The following is a 16,776-nucleotide window of genomic DNA, read 5'->3' as shown; positions in this document are numbered from 1 at the left end:
TGATGTGCGAAAAAGCCAAAAGCAGGTTTTTGTTTTTTGTTTCCCAGATCAACCCTGGGGTTAGCTTGTTAAGTGTGTGGGAGGAGTGGTCTGGTCACAGGAGATCTCCTCAGCTGAACTGAGGCAAAGGCAAGCTCACGGGATGGTGATCCCAGCTTCCCTATTGTCTTCCCTTTTCCCCTGCAGGGCTGAGGCAGGCCTAGATGTTAATGTGTGTTCCCACCCCTCCTGGAACTCCTCTCCCCACGCTGAGGCTTGCCTGCGTCTGTGAGAATTTTCTGTGCCCTGGGTCCTCTGTCCTTCTGGATCGTCTCTGCCACAGTAGGAAGTATCCCCCTCTGCTATTTTCCTAGCCTCTGGTGTTATGAGACTTTTTGCCCCCTTCTGCTGTTCCTGCTGATCCAGGATTTTTCTGGGGAAATATTTTATGGTTCTTTCACGGTCATCAGTGGGGAGGAGAGAGCATTTACTGATCATTCCGCCGTCCTGGCTCCCGGAAGTTCAAGTAGGTGACTTACCGAAGTTTAGTCTTCAGGCTGAAGGTTTCAAGGGCTGCTGCACTGATATCTGGGGCTCAGCGGCTCTCACTGGCTTGGTTTGGCTGGTCTGCTCCGCTGCTTCCGCCCGCCACTCTCAGGCTTCTCAGGTCCCTTCCGCCCTGCTGCACTGACCGCACTTCGCTGTGCGCTGGGGGCTCACCCCCACAGAACAGATCCTTCCCATCGACTTTCCAGTCTAACCTGGGCTCTGAATCCATCAAAGTTTGTCTCCCACTGGATTCTGCACCTCCAAAGTTTTTTCAGATTCTCCTTTCAGAGGTATCCAGAGGAGTTTGTCCAGGAGCTTCGGTGAGTTGTTGCTTTCACTCTGCCATCGTGGCTTTCCCCCCCCCCTCCCAATTCTAACTTTTATCAAATTGTTTTCTTCAGTTAACTCCTTTTCCATCTGTTCAATTATTCCTTTTAAGGAATTATTTTCTCCCGTTAATTTTTGAACTTCCTTTTCCATTTGTTCAATTTTCATTTTTAAAGTGATGGTTTCTTCATGGAATTCTTTTTTCATGCTTTTAAAATCATTGACCAGTTTCTCTTCTATTTCCTTCTTCAGCTGTTCCAGGAGAGCAGTTTGTGCATGCGAGCAGTTCATAGTCCCTTCTGAAGTTTCAGGTGGGAGTACAGTCTCACTACTGACCTCTTTGGCATTCTTCTTTTGATCCTTGTCCCCATAGAAAGATTCTAGGTTTTTTTCACCCTTGTTTTGCTTTTTCTTCCTCATGTATTTGTGTTGTGGCTTCTAGTTCTTTCAGTTAGAAGCTGCAGAACTTGGTTTTGAGCTGACTGGTGTGAAAAAAATAAAGGCAGGTACTAATTTATCTTTTTTTTTTTGGTGCTTCTCCAATCAGCTCTGGGGCTAGCTTATTAAGTGTGGGAAAGGAGTGGTTTGTTCATGGGATATCTGCTCAGCTGAGCTGAGGCAAAGACAGGCTCAGGGGTTTGGTGATCCTAGCTGCCTTATTATCTTCCCGTTTTCCCTGGAGTGCTAAGGCATACCTGGATGGTAGTGAGAGTTTCCACTCCTCCTGGGGCTCCACTCCAAATACTGAGGCTCACCTGGGTCCTAGAGCAAATTTTCCCCCTCTGTGTGGGTCTTTTCCTAGGGCTGAGTCTCACCAGGGTCCTAGTGCAAATTTCCACCTCACCTTGAGATCCTCTCCTAGCATTGAGGCACATCGGGTTTACAGTGAGAGTTTCCACTGCCCTGGGGTCCTGTCCTTCAGGTTCACCTCTTCCAGAATAAGAGGAATCCCCCTTAGGTATTTTCCGAATCTCAGGTGTTATGGGACTGATTGCCCAGTTGACTGTTCCCACTGATCCAGGATTTTTCTGGGGAAATATTTTATAGTTCTTTCAAAGTCAACAAAGGGGGAGGAAAGAGCATTAACTGTCCACTCTGCCATTGTGGTTCTTGGAAGTTCAAGTAGGTGACTTACAGACATATAGTCTGTAGGCTGAAACTCTCAGGAGCTGCTGCGACTGATATCTGGTGCTCAGCAGCTGTCACACGCTGGGCTCTGCTGGTCTCTGGCCCTCGGCTGGCACTCTACCTTTCCACCGTGCTGCTACGGTCTGTGGCTGCCTCTTCTCGCTGGACCACGTTGCTGCAGGACATGCTGCATTGTGTGCTGTGGGCTCACCTTTGTGGAACAGATCCTTCCCATTGACCTTCCAATCTGTCCTGGGCTTTGAATCTTTCCAGCAATTTTTATCAAACAGTGAGTTCTTATCCCAGAAGCTGGACCCCTTCAATTTATCAAACAGTAGATTGCTATATTCTTTGACTACTGTGTCTTGAGGACCTAAACTACTTCACTGGTGAATCCCTCTGTTTCTTAGCCATTACCAAATGGTTTTGATGATTGCTGATTTATAATACAATTTCAGATCCGGTAGGGCTAGGCCACCTTCGCTAGAATTTATTTTCATTAGTTCCCTTGATATTCTGGACCATTTTTTCTTCCAGATGAATTTTGATATTATTTTTTGTAATTCTAGAAAATAATTATCTAGTGGTTTTATTGGTATGGCACAGAATAAGTATATTTATTTAGGTATTATTGTCATTTTTATTATGTTACCTCAGCCTACCCACATGCAACTGATATTTATCCACTTACTTAAATTGGCCTTTATTTGTGTGAAAAGTGTTAGGTAGTTGTGTTCATATTTTCCTTGTGTTTGTTTTGCCAGGTAGACTCCCAGATATTTTATGTTGTCTACCATAGATTTAAACAAGATTTCTCTTTCTGTCTCTTACTGTCGGGCTTTGATAGCAATATATAGAAATGCAGATGATTCATATGAGTTTATTTTGCAACCTGCAACTTTGCAAAAGTTGTTTATTTTTTCAAGTAGTTTTTTTCTTAATTCTCTGGGTTTCTCTCAGTACATCATTGTATCTTCTGTAAAGACTGATACCTTCCTTTCTTCTTTGTTTACTCTAACTCTTTCCATTTCCTTTTGTTCTCTTATTGTTACAACTAGAATTTCTAATATTATACTGAATAACAGTGTTGATAATGGACATCCTTGTTTCACGAATGATCTTGTTGGAAATGCATCTAGCTAGGCCCCATTGCATATAATACTTGCTAATGGTTTTAGGTAGATAACTGCTTATTATTATGGAAAGTTCCATTTATTCCTGTGCTTTCCAGTGTTTTCAATAGGAATGGGTGTTATATTTTGTCAAAGACCTTTTTCTGCATCTCGAGATAATCATGTGATTTCTGTTAGTTTTTTTGTTGATAGGATAAATAATACTAATAGATTTTCTAATATTGAACCAGCCCTCCATTCCTAGTATAAATCCTAATTGATCATAATATATTATTCTTGTGGTAAGTTGCTGTATTCTATTTGCCAATATCTTATTTAAAATTTTTGCATCTATATTCATTAGAGAAATTGGTCTATTATTTTCTTTCCCTATTTTTGCTCTTCCTGATATAGATATTAGAACCATATATTTGTCATAAAAAGAAGTTGGTTGGACTCCTTCTTTGTCAATTTTCCCAAATAATCTATATTCTATTGGAACTAACTGCTTTTTCAGTGTTTTAATCGAATTCACTTGTAAATGGATCCAGCCCTGAAGAATTATTTCTAGGGAGTTCATTGATGGCTTGTTCAATTTCTTTTTCTGAGATGGGATTATTTAAGTACTCAACTTCCTGTTCAGTTAATAGAAACAATTTATATTCTTTAAAACATCATCGATCTCATTTAGATTGTCGAGTTTATGGGCATACAGTTGGGCCCAGTTATTTAAAATTGTTGTATTAATTTTCTTCTCATTTGAGGTTAATGTACCCTTTTCATTTCTGATATTGGGAATTTGGTTTTCTTCTTTCTTTTTTTTATTTTTCAAATTGACCAAAAGTTTATGAACTATTGTTTTCTTTTTCGTAAATCCAACTCGTAATCTTATTTATTAGTTCAATAGTTTTCTTAATTTCAATTTTATTAATTTCTCCTTTGGGTTTCCAGTACTTCTTATTTGGTAAATACTTAGGGATTTTCAAATTGTCCTTTTTCTAGCTTTTTCAGCTGCATGCCTAGTTAATTGATCTCCTATTTCTCTATTTTATTCTTGTTGGTATTCAAAGATATATAACTTCCCCTAAGAACTGCTTTTCCAGTATCCCTTAAGATTTGGTAGATTGTCTCATTATTTTCATTTTCTTGAATGAAGTTGTTGGTTGTTTCTATAAATTGCTGCTTAAACAACTCATTCTTTAGGATTATATTGTTTACTTTCCAATTAGTTTTCAGTTTATATTTCTATGGCTTTTGATTACATATTACTTGTGTTGTATTTTGATCTGAGAAGGATGCATTGACTATCTCTACATTCCTGCACTGGACTGTGAGTTTTTTGTGGCCTAACACACGGTTGATTTTTGCATATTTGTCATATGCCCCTGAGAGAGAGAGAACTATATTCATTTGTATCCCCATTAAATTTTCTCCAGAGATCTATCATATCTACCTTATCCAGAGTTTTATTCACTTTTTAAACTTCTTTCTTGTTTATTTTGTGGTTACTTTCATCAAGTTCACAGAGGGGGATATTAAGTTCCCCAACTAGTATAGTTTTGCTGTCTTTTTCTTCCTTTACCTCCCTTAACTTCTTCCCCAGCCCTGCCCAGCAGATCCCTCCCATCAACCTTCCAGTCTGTCCTATGTTGGATATCTGCCACAATCTGTCTTCTATTGGATTCTGCCCCTCCAAAAATCCATTCAGATTGTCTTTTTGGAGGTATCTGAAGGATTTTATCTTAGAATTTAGGTGAGTAGTTACTCTGACTCAACATGTTGAGTCTACCTTGATTCTGGTTAGTTCTTAAAGGAACATTGTTGTGCGCTTTGTCCTTCATTCTCAAAGAGGACCATGACATCAAGATGATAACAGGACTTGGAGTTATTTTGATTTGAGTGAGGGAGGGCTGTGCAAGGTCACCAGCCCCATTTTCTCTTCCAGAGACATCTGGGTCCAGAGGCCTAATATTCATCAGCATGACTGGAAATGACCCAGGATACAAAGTGGAACCTTGACCATTTTAGGCTAAGGTCTTATCAGACTTTCATTTTGAGTGATACGCACTCATTCAATAAACAGGCCTCTTTAAGTAGCTACTCAAGGGATATCTCTTTTAAAGAAAATGAACAACAACAATAATCAAACCCAGAGGGGAAGAACCTCATGGTTTCAACTGGTTTCAATAGAACTTTAAAACAATACAACAGGAATCACATAAAATAAGCACAAAAAAACAAGAACACAGGGTGGGACTTGAGCACAAGCACCCCATCATTCTTCCCCTCTAGTGGATGGGGCCCAAAATCTTGGAGTAAGGGGTGAAGGCCTTTTCTTCCATAGCTACTTCCTTGTGAGACTGGAGGTAGAGCTGTCCCTGCCCCAAAAGGCGCCATTTGAAGGGTCAGTTTTTAGCTAGCAACTGGAGCTTGAATGACACCAAGTTCAGGGATGACACAGCACATTGAACAGGAGGAGACATTTGGCTTAAGTGATCAGGCATCTGTTGGAGGAGAATATTAAGCCTGAATAAGACAAATCTGACCAAGAAGGTGAACAGACAAAAAGGCAAGAAAAATAAAGGAGACTAACCAGAAGCAGGGTAGATATGTTCAGCCATGCCTCTTGGGTCCATGAACCCACTATCGTAGCCTCATTCACTATTGTTTTACTATTTTCCGATTTGCAGTTTTGTGGTCATCATTCTGGCTAGATATATACTTTCTTTAGTCTGAGCTGGGGACTGGAAAACTTCCCATTCTCCCTGCAGGTGTGATGAACTTGGATACAATGTTTCAGAAGGATCTATAGGGGCAGTTCTCATTTTCTTGTTCAATGTAAAATCAAGGTTTTTCGGGGATGGAGCCAAGATGGCAGAGTAGAAAGATGTGCATATGCTTGTGCTTCCCCCATAGCCTATAAAATATCTGTAAAAAATGACTCTCAACAAATTCTAGAGCAGCAGAAGCCAAAGAATAACAGAGTAAAAGAGATTTCCAGCCAAAGGTAACCTGGAAGGCCAACAGGAAAGGTCTATCCCATGGGACACTGAGTGGAGCAGAGCAGAAGCCAGCCCTGGCCATGAGGCATTGGAAGGAACAGGACTGGAACAGGTCTCTGGGGCAGAATTCTTAGCAAGGAGATTCTCAGATTCCTCCACCCACAAATGCCAAAGAAAGCTTCAAAGGTCAGTAAGGGGGCTTTCCCAACTGGGTGAGAGGTGAGCAGGATCCTCCCCCAACACCAGCCCCAGGTGGTGGTGGCAGCGGTAGCAGCAACAGCAGCAGAAGGGGGTGGGGCACCAGCAGGGGTGGCAACAGCAGGGTACATCTATTTGTGAAACACTCTGCCTAAAGTCCCTTGGGGAATTGAGCAGCTGATACGAACCTCAGCCCTGACTGGTGGCCCTGCCCCCACCCAAAGACCCTGTGACTATTGAGCAGTTTATCTGAATATCAGCCCTGAGCATGGTCCTGGGTGGGGGAGCACTAGGATAGGACCTTCCTCTTGTCAAAGGATTCAGAAGTCAAGTAACTGGCTGGGGAAATACCCCAAAAAGGGAAAAAATAAGACCAAAGAAGGTTACTTTCTTGGGGAACAAATATTTCCTTCCATCCTTTCAGATGAGGAACAACAATGCATACTGTCAGAGGAAATCAAGATTTCTGCATTCAGCACCTCCAAAATGAATATACAATGGGCTCAGGCCATGAAAGTGCTTGAAAAAAGTCAGCAGCTTGATAAAGGAGACCAAACAAAATGCAGAGGAAAATAACACCTTTAAAAATAAGCTAATTCAACTGGAAAAAGATGTCTAAAAAGTCAATGAGGAGAAGAAGACTTTAAAAATCAAAATTAGCCAAATGGAAAAGGAATTTCAAAAGCTCACTGAAGAAAAATGAGAGCAGAATTCAGGGAACAAAATGACTATATGATAAACCAAGAAGTTACAAAACAAAACCAAAGGAATGAAAACATAGAAGATAATGTGAAATATCTCATTGGAAATACAACTAACCTGGAAAATAAAACCAGGAGAAAAAAATTAAAATTGTGGAATTACCTGAAAGTCATGATCAAAAAAAGAGCCTAGACATTATCTTTCATGAAATTATCAAAGAAAACTTCCCTGATGTTCTAGAACCAGAGGGCAAAAAATATTGAAAGAATCCACCAATCACCTGCTGAAAGAGACCTGAAAAGAACAACTCCAAGGAATATTGTGGCCAAATTTCAGAGTCCCCAGGTAAAGGAGAAAATTTTTCAAGCAGCTAGAAAGAAACAATTTAAGTATTGTGGAAATACAATCAGGAAAGCACAAGATCTGGCAGATTCTACATTAAGGGATCCAAGGACTTGGAATATGATATTGCAGAAGTTGAAGGAACTGGGATTAAAACCAAGAGTCATCTAGCCAGCAAAACTGAGCATAATACTTCAGGGGAAAAATTGTCATTCAATGATATAGAGGACTTTCAAGCATTTTTGATGTAAAGACCAGAACTGAAGAGAAAATTTGACTTTCAAACACAAGAATCAAGAGAAGCATGAAAAGGTAAGCAGGAAAGAGAAATCATAAAGGACTTTCTACAGCTGAACTGTCTACATTCCTACATGGAAAGATAACATTTGTAACTCTTGAGACTTTTCTCAGTGTTTGGGTAGATGAAGGGATTATACACACACACACACACACACACACACACACACACACACAAACACACAGCACAGAGCAGGTTGAGTTGAATCAGAAGGGATGATATCTATAAAATATAAAATTAAGGGGTGAGGAGGAATATATTGGGAGAATAAAGGGAGAAATGGAATTGGGCATATTATCACTCATAAAAGAGATAAGAAAAATCTTTTTTAATGGAGGAGAAGGGAGGATGTGAGAAGGGAAAAGACAAGCTTACTCTCTTCACATATATCTTAAGGAGAGAAAAAACGTGCTTACTCAATTTGGTATGAAAATCTCCTTATGCTACAGGAAAGTATTGGAGAAGGAGACAAGTGGAGTGAGGCTGATGATAGAAGGGAGGGCAAATTGGAGAAGTGAGTAATAGAAGTAAATACTTTGGGAAAGAACAAGGTTAAATGAGAGAATAGAATAAATGGGGAACAGAGTATGATGGAGGGAAATATAGTTAGTCTTACACAACACGACTATTATGGAAGCCTTTAGCAAAACAACACATATAAAGCCTGTACTGAATTACTTTCCTTCTCCGTGGGGATGGTTGGGGAGGGAGGAAGGGAGAGAAGTTGGAATTCAAAGTATTAGAAATGAATGTTGAGATCTGTTATTGTATGTAAATAGGAAATAAGAAATACAGATAATGAGGTATAGAAATCCGTCTTGTCCTACAAGAAAAGAGAGAAGATGGGGATAAGGGAAGGGTGGGATGTGATAAAAGGGAGGGCATATTGAGGGAAGGAGTAATCAGAATGCAAGATGTTATTTGGTGAGGGAGGGGAAAGAAGGGAAGAAAAACTGGAACTCAAAATTTTGTGGAAATGAATATCGAAATCTAAAAATAAAAAATTAAAGTGTAAAAAATTTAAATATATTTAATATAGACTAAAGGTATAAAAGTTGAAACTTTTATTCAAAATTTCCTTTAATATTTTTTATTTGTATATTTTATAAAGTTTCCAAGAAACTTTTGAATTCCTAAAAAAAATAAATAAAACAAAATAAAATCAAGCTTCTTTTCATCATACATTTTATGTAGTTCATTATTTGGAATGCCATCTATTCTTCCAAAATCTACCCCTGATGTTTTTTTTTCAATTTTTTTAATTTTTTTATATTTTTTATTTTAATTACTTTTTAATGTTTAACGATCACTGCCATACAATTGAGATTTTATCCCACCCCCCACACCTACCTCCCACTACCCCTCTACATACAGTTTTGTATAGGTTCTACATATACTTTCCTATTGAGTACAATTTCACTATAGTCATGCTATGTAGTCGGACTAAAATAAATGGAAGAAATCATATAACAAATCAAAACATGATACACAAAAACATACACATACACAAACATGATCTGCTACATTCTGCGAGTGACTTCCATATTTCTTTCTCTGCGTGTGGAAGGCATTTTGCCTTAGAGAACCACCATTGAGATTTTATTATTTTTTTTAAAGAAGTTCTTGCGTTATTACAAAATTCCAAGTCTACCAGAAAAAACTCTCGCACACTGTGGTCGTTGTTGTGCACAAAGTTCTCCTGGTTCTGCTCCTTTCACTCAGCATCAGGTCATATAAGTCCTTCCAGGCCTCTCTGAAGTCTTCTTGTTCATCATTTCTTATGGCACAATAGTACTCCATTACATTCATATACCATAATTTATTCAGCCATTCCCCAATTAATGCACATCCCCTTGACTTCCAGTTTTTGGCAACTACAAAGAGTGCTGCTATAAATATTTTTGTACATGTGGGACCCTTTCCCATTTTTAGGATCTCTTGGAGATACAGTCCTAGTAGCGATATTGCTGGGTTAAAGTGTATGCACATTTTTGTAGCCCTTTGGGCATAGTTCCAAATTGCTCTCCAGAATGGTTGGATGCGCTCGCAGCTCCACCAACAATGAATTAGTGTTCCAACTCTCCCACATCCTCTCCAGCATTTATCATTTTCTTGTTCTGTCATGTTTGCCAATATTATAGGTGTGATGTGGTACCTCAGAGTTGTTTTGATTTGCATCTCTCTAATCAACAGTGATTTAGAGCATTTTTTCATATGATTATAGATATCTTTAATTTCTTCTTCTGAAAATTGCCTGTTCATATCCTTTGACCATTTATCAATTGGGGAATGACTTGTATGATTATACATTTGAGTCAGTTCTCTATATATTCTAGAAATGAGGCCTTTATCCCCGAGCTTAGCTGTAAAAATTCTTTCGCAATTTACTACATCCCTCCAGATTTTGGTTGCATTGGGTTTGATTGTGCAAAAACTTCTCAGTTTAATGTCATCAACATTACCCATTTTGCATTTCATAATGCTTTCTATCTCTTCTTTAGTAAAAAATTCTTCCCTTCTCCATAAATCTGATAAACATACTATTCCTTGCTTCTCCAGTTTATTCATGTTATCAATCTTTATACCTAAATCATGTACCCATTTGGACTTTATTCTTGTGTGTGGTGTCAGGGATGGGTCTATGCCTAATTTCTGCCACACTGTTATGCAGTTTTCCCAGCAATTTTTGTCAAACAGTGAGTTCTTATCCCAGAAGCTGGGGTCCTTGGGTTTATCAAACAGAAGGTTGCTATATTCCTTGCCTACTGCGTCTTGAGTGCCAAGTCTATTCCACTTGTCTACTTCTCTGTTTCTTAGCCAATACCAAGGGGTTTTGATAACTGCTGCTTTATAGTACAATTTGAGGTCTGGTAGTGCTAGGCCACCTTCCCAAGCATTTCTTTTCATTAGTCCCTTTGATATTCTGGACCTTCTGTTTTTCCAAATGAATTTTGATATTATTTTATCCAGCTCTAGAAAATAGTTGTCTGATAGTTTAATTGGTATGACACTAAATAACTAAATTTTGGCAGGTAAACTTCTAAATATTTTATACTGTCTACCCTAGCTTCAAATGGGATTTCTCTTTCTATCTCTTGCTGTTGGACTTTGTTGCTAATATATAGGAATGCAGAAGATTTGTGTGGGTTTATTTTGTAACCTGCAGCTTTGCCAAAGTTGTTTATTATTTCAAGTAATTTTTTACTTGAATCTCTGGGATTCTCTAAGTAAATCATCATATCATCTGCAAAGAGTGATAACTTAGTTTCTTCTTTGGCTATTCTTATTCCTTCAATATCTTTATCTTGTCCAATTGCTGCAGCTAACATTTCTAGTACCATATTGAATAATAGTGGTGATAATGGACATCCTTGTTTCACCCCTGATCTTATTGGGAATGCATCTAGCTCATCGCCATTGCATAAAATGCTTGCTGAAGGTTTTAGATAGATACTGCTTATTATTTTATGGAAAGTTCCCTTTATTCCTACGTTCTCCAGTGTTTTTAGTAGGAATGAGTGTTGTATTTTGCCAAAAGCTTTTTCTGCATCTATTGAGATAATCATGTGGTTTTGGTTAGCTTAGTTGTTGATGTGATTGATGATGCTAATAGTTTTCCTAATATTGAACCAGCCCTGTAATCCTGGTATGAATCCTACCTGATCATAATGTATTAATCTCGTGATAAGATGCTGTATTCGTTTTGCTAAAATCTTATTTAAAATTTTTGCATCTGTATTCATTAGAGAAATTGGTCTATAATTTTCTTTCTCTGTTTTGTCTCTTCCTGGTTTTCTACCCCTAATCTTAATAGAGCAGTAAACAATTCTTTTCCTGTCAAACCATTCTGACTTTTTATTCACTGGCTATTTACTCTTTTCTCTTCATAAAATTTATCTTTTCAATACTTCTCACCATCTGAGATATCAGTGATTCTCCCATTCTTTGGGTGAAACTACTGAAAATATCTGTGACCTTCTGCTGAGAAAAGTCCTTGATTCCTTCCGCAAATACTGTGTGACCCCCCTGGTTTTCCTGTTTCCTTCGTAGAACTGGCCAATCCTCAGCCTCCTCATTTGTTTCTTTCTCCTCCCAGACATTGTCCTGGCCTGTGTTTGGGCCCCAATGAAATACAGTCTGCAAGGCCTGCATTTACTTTCACATTTTTAAGTTTTAGCCTCCTTCTATGATCCAAATCAACAACTGCTTTTTCTCCCACCTTATCATATTTTTTTAGCTTGCTGGTTTAAAAAGAGTTCAGCATAGAAAGCTTCTCTTGCAAATCAGCTGACTCCTTTTTCCATGTAAGCTTTCCTCTCTAGCAGTTTGTCTCTACTTTTACATATAATATGATAGCTTGTTAACAGTGTCCATTCTCTTCTACATACCTTTGCCATTTCTTTCCCTGGTTCTACTGCTATTCTCTGCAAACACCTTTCTAAGTCCGTGGGTTCTCTCTTCTGTAACCTTTGTTCCCAGATTTCACAGTGCCCCGTGCTTTTAGCCCATTCTCTTCTAGGTAGGAATAAGGCAAATCTTTCCACCCTGGGACATCCATTTCTTCCTCTGTCTCCTCCGTCCTTCTGTCTCCAAATACAGGTCTGATATTTTGCGATTCCCTCCCCATCATCATTTATGGTGGCAATGTGATATTCACAGGTACCCACAGTGTCCATGAATATCCTGGTGCAATTCTGAATCACAAAATACAACATTCTTAACATTTACGTGTGGAGAACCAAAACTTTATTCATACATCAGAAAGCCAAATCCATCATAGTAAGAAAAATCTACAAAATAAGGATGCAGGCAATAATACCATCCCCAAATCATCTCTCTGCTAGGTTTCCCACAAACCCTCTCCCTTAAGCAAATCAAAAGCAGGCACCTTAAATAAAAACACAAACAAGCCCTTTAACTCACACTATGCAGATGCTTGTTTGCCCATTTCTTTCTGAGCTCTGATTAGACTCTGACCAATTTCCTCCTAGCTCTTCTTTAGCTCTGCCTCTTATTGTTCCAACCTTCCTATTCCACCCATTTAACGCACTCCTCCCACCACAGATTCCATGTGACTCAGACTCATTTAAGTCAGGCTACCATGCAACTCAGGCAGGTCACATGGGCCTTTTATGAATGGGAAATATCTTCCAATTTAAATTACCATTACAACTTGACAGCTGCCACTCTAAAAGACAGAGGAAGTTGCAACACAATATTCCAAAAGGCCAAAGAAATCTTACAGGCAAGACTTACCTGTCTAGTAACAGTGAGCATAATCACATTGTGTGGAGGAAGGGATACAGAGGGATGAAGCTTCAATAAAGGAATGATTTCCACTCATCCATAACAAAAGGCTATAACTGCATAAAAAATGCAAAAACTGGTATCAGAATCAAAACAATCATTTCATAAATTTGAGGGCACTGAATTTGATGATTCATAAACAATGCATACATTATAATGGAGAAGAAGCAGTATTAAATACAACAGCCAGAAGCCCTGGTGGTGATTTTCTTTTTTTTCCTTTTTGACAGTTGTAGGATTAGTTAGAAATGAAAAGGAAGCACAATTTCCTGTGGAGAAAAGAAGGATGAAGGTGAAAAAACTTAGTAACTCAAATAGTAGGGGTACATGAGATGAAGAATATTTAAAAACAAAGCAAAAAGTAGGGTAACATGCATTTCCTGATACATCATACCACATAAATGAATGCTAAATAAACACTAATACACACATACATGCATGCGTACACAGCTACACATAAAAACACAAACATAGAACTTGTTCTGTTAAAGAAAACATTAGAAATAACAGGAAAATAAGCAGGGGTAAGAAAAGGGGAAGATCTAAAGACACAAGATAGGCTTGGTGATAATATAATAATAAGCAAAAATAAGCACAGTAACTTGCAGTGTTAGATATGTAATGTGAAGGAGAGATTACAAAGAAATGGAAAGAAAAGTAAAAACCTGTGATGGAGACAGAGTAAGCAGAAGAGAAGGGCAAAGGAGAGGAAAGAGATCTCTTCAATTATAGATGACAGAAAGTAAGAAAACTGCTCTCTGAACACATTTTTCTTCATAAAAATGGCTGGGGGAGGTGAGAGTAAAAAAATTAGAGGAGAACTAGATGAAGGCAAGTAGGCAATTAACAATTAAAAACGTGAATATGTGTTAGATTATCTCACACGTAAACTGGAGCAGAGTAAAAGAATGCAATAGCAAACAGAATAAAAAGTACTGTAAAAAAGCAGTCGAAACATAAAGCTTTAAAGAATTATAATGAGGAATTCTAGGTTAAAGTGATGAAAAAACAATCAAACAAACAAAATCAGGACACTTCTATGAAAATAGAATATCATATTTGAATTAATTTATTTTGAATGCTTAATAGGTAGAATACACTTGAGAATCCATTTTGTATTGGGTTAGCTCTCTCCAGTTAGAAATTTATTTATTAGTTGATCAATTTCATTTTTTCTCATATTGGGCTCTTTAAATAATTTACTTTTGTTCCACTAATATAGGCCTCTTCTATCTATTAGGAAACAAATATACAAATCAATAAATCAATAAACATTCATTAAGCACTTACTTTGTGCCAGGGGCTTTGATGTGTCCTGGGGACTCATAAAGAGACAAATGGAAGTCCCTTCAAAGAGGGATTTCACTGGATTTAAGAAGGATTGAGAAGGCTTCCTGTAGATGGTAGGAATTTATTTGGGACTAAAAGGAAGCTAAGGAGATCAACAGTTTGGAACAAAGGAAGGAGAACATTTCAGGAGTGGAGGATAACCAGAGACAATGTTGGCCACTGAGAAATGTGTTTTGTTTGTGGAATAGCAAGAAGTCCAGGGACAGTGTATTGAAGATTACATGAAGAGGAGTAAAGTATAAAAAGACTTTAAAGGTGGCAGTGGGGTGGACTTTGAATCTCACTAGGAAATGATCCAGTAGAGAGTGAGAGATTGAAAAAAAGTATAGGAACAGAGATACCTGGGCAGGAAATCTATTAGAAGAGATAGCATAGAATGGGGCCACTTGACAAAGTAAAGGATTTAACTTTGGTAAGGTGGAAGGGCATTTCATTATGTGAGATATAGGTGAAACAGGAGTTGCTGGTAAAAGGCACTTGAATGAGGAGATGAGGAAGAGGGAAGACAAAGGAAGTCATGGAAAATAACCTCATTTTTTTTTTCTTTAAAATACATACACATGTATATTATGTGGGGAGGGAAATATTTTGTTGTATTTTTACCTATTTTATTATTATTTACCTATCTTCCAATTATAGTTTACTCTAGGTCAGGCAGTACTATAATGTGACTTAAGCAAACTAATAAAACAAAGAAATGACATGATGAGTAAGAAACAAACTCAACATTTGTGCTTTTTTTGGAGAATTTTTGCATCTGTTTCTCTTCCACCCCTTTTTATAATCTAACACATACCTTTTTTGTCAAAAATTAATTTATTTTTTTCACTTTTCAACAATCACTTCCATTAGTTTTAAATTTTTCTTCCCCTACCTCCTCCCCCCGTTCCCATGAGAGCATGGTAATCTTATATTTGTTCTATATGTGCATTATTATTAAACACATTTTCACATTAGTCATGTTTCATAGAAGAATGAAATTGAATGGGAGAAACCATGAGAAAAACCAAAATAAAACAAAGCATAGCAAAATAGAAAATAATCTGCTTCATTCTCAGTTCTGACTCTATAGTTCTTTCTCTTAACATGGATGGCAGTTTGCATCGAGTCCTTTGGAAATGTTGTAGGTCTTGCATTGCTGTGAAGGGCTAAAATTGTTAATTGAGGCACTGATTTCACTGAGGAAGGAAGGGGAGAGGAATGAAGAAAAGTTTAACTATGGAGCAGGCAATTCAGGGGGCAGAGCAGAAGATCAGGGTAGAATTAAAATGAAACTTTTGTGATATATTTTCCACCATGAGTGTTTTGGAATCGTCTTAGATCATTGCATTTCTGAGAAGAATTAAGTCTATTTAAGTTCATTGCACAATGTTGCTGTTACTTTGTACAATGTTCTCTTGGTTCTGCTCACTTAACTCAGCCTCATTTCCAGAACAACAAGAATTTAAAAAAAGACAGGTGGATTGGTGGCTGGGAGAGGAAAATTTTTTCACTATTAGATTGTAGAGTTTTAGATGCCTACAGGACAAACATTTTGAGGTTCCAACAAAAGATTGGAAATATGAGAATTATCTATTTGAAGATTTTAATTTAATACATGGAAGTTGATGAGATAATTCATTACAATAGTGTAGTGAAAGAAGAGAAGTCCAAGGACAGAATCTTAGGGGTTTTTGTTTACTTAGAAAACCCCAAATGCTCATTTAGATAATTAATAGCTTCTGAAATGCACAGGATAAAAATATGAACAAAATGTCAATTATTTAGTTGTAGCAATAGGAAAAGTCAAGGAAAAATATGGAAATTACATATCTAATTCAAAATTACATAAACTGCATAAAATATCTGGAATCAATCAATACAATATATTCAACACATATCTATTGATTATTAGTGCTTTATAAGAGTATGAAAACTTGAAGTGTTATTTTCTTTCACTTCTGGAATTTTTCATTATTTCCTTTGAAATTCTTGACATATTGCTCCACCAAACCAAATTTTAGATTAGTTTATCTAAGCCTCTAAAGTAAGACCATTTTTGTTTGATTGGTACAGCAATATACCTAGTAATTAATTTTGTTAGAATTTTCATTTTTCATATTTTGGCATGAGACGAACATGGACTGTGAGAATAACGCCCATTATTTAATTCTACCTTTGTTTCTCTCAAGAATGTTTTATGGAAGTCTTTTATCTCAGTGAAGACAGAAATGGACAGAAGTAGAGTCATTTTATATTACCAAATTATATGTCTTTAACATTTTTATTGTAAGCAAATCTAACTTTATTTAATTTTATTGTCCATGAGTGTTTCATTGCATTGAAATCCTGAAACATAAATCACTGATCTGATCTGAGATTGGCGCCTAAGAAGAGCATGGAAATAAAAATAACTGATCCTAGTTTGGGAGACTCAGAAATATCTAAAATCGAGGCAAAAAATGAGAAATGTATACAGGTGTTCAGACAGAGTGCAGCAATA

Source organism: Notamacropus eugenii, chromosome 1 (genome assembly GCF_028372415.1).
Source record: "Notamacropus eugenii isolate mMacEug1 chromosome 1, mMacEug1.pri_v2, whole genome shotgun sequence".
Taxonomy (NCBI): Eukaryota; Metazoa; Chordata; class Mammalia; order Diprotodontia; family Macropodidae; genus Notamacropus; species Notamacropus eugenii.
This window is presented reverse-complemented; position numbering follows the sequence as displayed.